A 5,000-nucleotide genomic window follows, 5' to 3' on the forward strand; every position below is an offset into this window, starting at 1 on the left:
CAACGCAACACCACACCACACAACAAAACACACACACACACACCCCACACACACACACATATATATATATATATATATATATATATATATATATATATATATATATATATATATATAAACTATATATCTATCCTTCTAGTTCTCTGTTTATTAATGTATCTATCTGTCCCCCTTTCTTTCTATCTTTTTTTTTCTTTTTTTTTGTCTCACAGATTATTGGATTTCCCTTCTGCTTCGTTTAATTTTCATGTGGCCATTTATTTCTCTTTCATTTTTCATGGGCTGGGAATTCTTTGCTGCCTCTGAATAATCGATGTTATAGTCAACGCATCTAACGTTTTGAGTTTTTTATTCTGAAACTGATATATTTGCTCGAAGAAAATAAAAATACTTATTTCTGATACATGTGTGTGTGTGTGTGTGTGTGTGTGTGTGTGTGTTCGTGTGTGTGTGTGTGTGTGTGTGGGTGGGTGTATGTGCGTGTGTATTTGTACATGTATGCAGGTAAATGAGTATGTATATACATCTATATTCACACACACAAACGTACACCAATAAAGAAGAAGGATAAAAAAGATAAACAGACATACGAAAAAAAAAAAATACTCGTCACCGGCAGCTCAATACTCCACGCAGGAAAAAGGGCGACAGTGTGAAGTCAAGACCTTTTCCCAGTACCTTCCCTGCGCACCCCTTCTCCCGGCGCCCATGGTGGTGTAGGGGGGGGGGGGTAGATCAATCATACATAATGGACCCTCATCAATATTCACAGACGAAGGCAGCTTATCGGTAACCACAGCGTACAATGGTAAGGGACAGGCATGGCTATGTTGATGCGCTGTGAGTAGGCGTGGATGAACGTTGAAGGCTGTGGATGGATGTGGATAATTGTGGATGAATCTGGAAGAAAGTGGATGCGGATATGACAGATAGTGACTGACCATGTGTTTCGAAGGTTGTCTCTTGACGAAAGTAGGATATTATTAGTGGAAGAAAGAGGTGAAGGCGGAGAGAGAGGGAGAGAGAGAGAGAGAGAGAGAGAGAGAGAGAGAGAGAGAGAGAGAGAGAGAGAGAGAGAGAGAGAGAGAAGAGAGAGAGAGAGAGAGAGAGAGAGAGAGAGAGAGAGAGGAGAGGCAGATAGGGAGAGACAGACACATAGACAAACAGACAGACAAATGCAAACGCAAACGAACAGGCAGAGACAGACAGAATGATAATCACTATAATTTATTTCATGCTTTTTTCTTTCTTTCTTTCTTTTTTCCTCTCTACTTGAAGTCTCTCGATTAAAAAGAAAGAAAGACATGAATAATTTGCTCAGTAATTGACGCAAGAATGAGTCTCGAAAGCACTCCCTTATTTCTATTACTCTGAGCATGAAAGGGGGACTGAGGCTGCCTGGTTCTTTAAAAGGCTATGGGAAATGTGTTTTATGTTGTTGTTGATGTCGCTGTCTTCTCCATGAAGGCGTATGTGCGTATGTGTTTGTGAGTGTGTATATGTTTGCAAATATATATAAATCTACATCTGTACATCTCACCCTTTACTTCTGTCTATCTGTCTATCTATCTATCTTTCTGTCTATCTATCTTTCTGTCTATTTATCTGTCTATCTGTCTATACATCAATCTATGTCTATCTCTCTGTCTAATTACCTGTCTACCTATCTGTCTATTTGTCTGTCTATCTATCTATCTATCTGTCTGTCTTATATATCTATATCTATATCTATCTATCTATCTATCTATACTATATATATATATATATATATATATATATATATATATATGCATATGTGTGTGTGTGTGTGTGTGTGTGTGTGTGTGAGCGAGAGACTGCCACAAGCCACCAGATGGGAGGTGGCTTGTGGGAGCACCGCTGTCACCAGATGCAAGCGAGACGTGAGGTTGGGCGGGTCAATGAAAGGGGTCTTAGCTTGCTGGTTTATTGTTGAAGATAGATATGAGACTTCCAAGAGACCCCTGAGTCCCCGGGGTCGAGGACGAGGTGGTGGAGCTGGACCCTGTGTGGCTGGGCCTGTCTGCGTCTCTCCGTCGGACGAACGTGTCCTTTTATGCGGCGGCTCCTTCCTGGCCGGTGCTTGCTTCCGCTGGCTGGAGTGTCAGATTCATTCAGCCGTGACGAGGCGGTCGCTGGACTTGCTCGAGGGGGAGGTGTAGGTCACCTGGAAAGGCCTTGGGTAAACCAGGCTCAGGAGTGGAAGGTGCGAAGTGGCTGCTTCCTGTGATAAAGTAAACACACACACACACACACACACACACACACACACACACACACACACACACACACACACACACACACACACACACACACACACACACACACATATACACACACCACACACACACACACACACACACACACATAAACTTATATATATATTATATATATATATATATATATATATATATATATATATATATATATATATATATATATATAAATGCATGTATAAACATATATATGTGTGTGCGTGTTTGTGTTTATGAACAAGAAAATTTCGAATTTGGGAAAAAAGGAGTACTCCATGAATATCAAGCAGCGGCGAAATCCCAAACCATTTGTCCGAGACTCAAGACAATGCTCCCGCGCTCCTCGGCCCGATTCCCGCCCGGGCGACTTCGCGATGATAATGTGATGGCGGATGTCTTGTCACCTTCGACATTTCGGTGCGAGGATGAAAGCGAGGAGGATACCTGGAAATAAGGTGATACCTTTCTACGTCTCCTTTTTACCTATCTGTCTGTCTGCCCCCCCCCCTCCCTCTCTCTCTCTCTCTCTCTCTCTCTCTCTCTCTCTCTCTCTCTCTCTCTCTCTCTCTCTCTCTCTCTCTCTCTCTCTCTCTCTCTCTCATTCTCTGTCTGTATGTATTTGTGTGCATTTATGATTACGTTTTTTCGAAAAATATTATGACGATTAAAATATATCATCTTATTTTTAGAGGCAACATACAAACTCGCCACAAGTTTTTTTTTCTTTCCTGTTCCAAAACCGTCCATATGTTAGATAAATGCCCGACTGGTGTGCCTTTTATAGTCCCGAGCGAGCGAGCGGGAAAATCAACTTTGAATGCCTAACTCCGCTTCTTTCGGCGAGAACATGAACTTCACTTTCCGCGAGGTGGTCGCTGTGCACGTAATTCGCATTAGGTGATTTATTCAAAAGATTATTAGTAGTAATATTGATTTTTTGGGCGAAAGGCTTAGTCTAAAAAGTGTACTTCAGCGTATCGTTTAATGGGAAAAAGTGACTAAGTAAAGGAATGAACAGATAATTATATATACATATAGGAATAAATAAACGAATAAATAAATAAGATGTACACAGAATTGATGAATATAATAACACTTATATTCACATCAGCTGCAATATACATCCAGATTTTTTCCCTAGAGATACAGAAATTAAAGAAACGAAACAAACTTCTGAACAACAGCAAAAAGGCTTCGACCAAACGACTCCGCATGGCATTTCCGCGCCGCCGACTGGGAGCGGAACGAAAAAGCTTCACACACACACATTAACGAATGGAATGAGGCCGTAACCAAGAACACGCACAACAAAGAGAACGAAAGAAAACTCGCCAATTCCGACCGCCTTTTCTCCCCCTTACGCCGAAACACGACTCTCTTCGTAATGGGTTTTTACGACCTGCTTACGTAGCCTGTACTTCGGGCGGAGGCGCACCCGCGGGTAATGCGAGCCTCGGGGTAACTCGACCTCCGGAGGTGCGAAAGGCGACCCTCGTGGAACCCCCGGGTGCCGGCACGGCCGCCTCCTCCGCTTGCATTTACGTACTTACGAGGAACAGTCTTAAAGCGAAAGGTTAACTTGAAGCAATTGTACACGATCGCTTTTATTGCTCGAAAGAGGAGGCGGCGGCTAGAGTTCGACGACGGGCAAGGTGCGGCTTCGGGCGGGAATTTTAAATGTTTTAATGTTGGACGAAATGTGATCCCGAGAAGAAGAGGAGGCCTGGTTATGGTCTTATGACTTTGAAAGCGAATTAAAAGATGTTATGTTTTTTGAAGGGGCGAGTAGATTATAAGAGAGAAAGAGAAAGAACGAGAGAGCTAGCGAGAGAAGAGAGAGAGAGAGAGAGAGAGAGAGAGAGAGAGAGAGAGACAGACAGAGCAGACAGACAGACAGACAGAGACAGAAAGACAGACAGACAAAATGAGTTAGAAAGACAGAAAGACAGAACGATCCATCAAAATAAAAGCATATATCTCCGTTCCAGTACACTAATGAATAGAAAACCACGGCCGTTTGTCTGGTGCAAATTTCATTCATTAATATTTGACAGAAGAACCAATTGTTGTCGTGATATATGACCGGTTTCGTATTTTCACACTTCTTTTCTCTAATTTTTTACTTTCCTCCTTCCAGCTGTGGCCATTCTTCCTCCTGTCGTGCTTGCCACCTGTGGTTACCGACCACAATCGTCAAAAAATTATGATATTTCTCATCTTTTCTTCGCTTCAGATTAAACCTCTGAGGACACAGATGTATATAGTAATTAATCTGCTTGTCATATCTTTAATCGTGAATATATCATACGTGGATCGATACATTTATATTACGAATATAATGAATCTAATTTTTTTCCCGCCATGTTATAGAAATCATCAATGCCTGGGCAATTTGTATGAGCATGTAGTATACTGTGACACATTCGTGAAATGTGAAAAAGTGTCGTTTTTCTTTCAAAACATTGTATAGAATATGTTCTTTTTTAAGAGAATGAATGGTCCTTTTCGTGCAGATTTGAATTACATTTGATTATCATGTAGTACTTATTATGAAAGAGATTTAGCAACATGGCATGAGTTTAATTTATTTTTACATTATTGTGGTGACTTCTTTCCCTAATTACTAGTGTGTGTGATTATGACTATCCCGACACTAAGATAGTATGTGTGTATGTGTGTGTGTGTGTGTGTGTGTGTGTGTGTGTGTGTGTGTGTGTGTGTGTGTGT

Source organism: Penaeus monodon, chromosome 26 (genome assembly GCF_015228065.2).
Source record: "Penaeus monodon isolate SGIC_2016 chromosome 26, NSTDA_Pmon_1, whole genome shotgun sequence".
In the NCBI taxonomy this organism is placed as follows: domain Eukaryota; kingdom Metazoa; phylum Arthropoda; class Malacostraca; order Decapoda; family Penaeidae; genus Penaeus; species Penaeus monodon.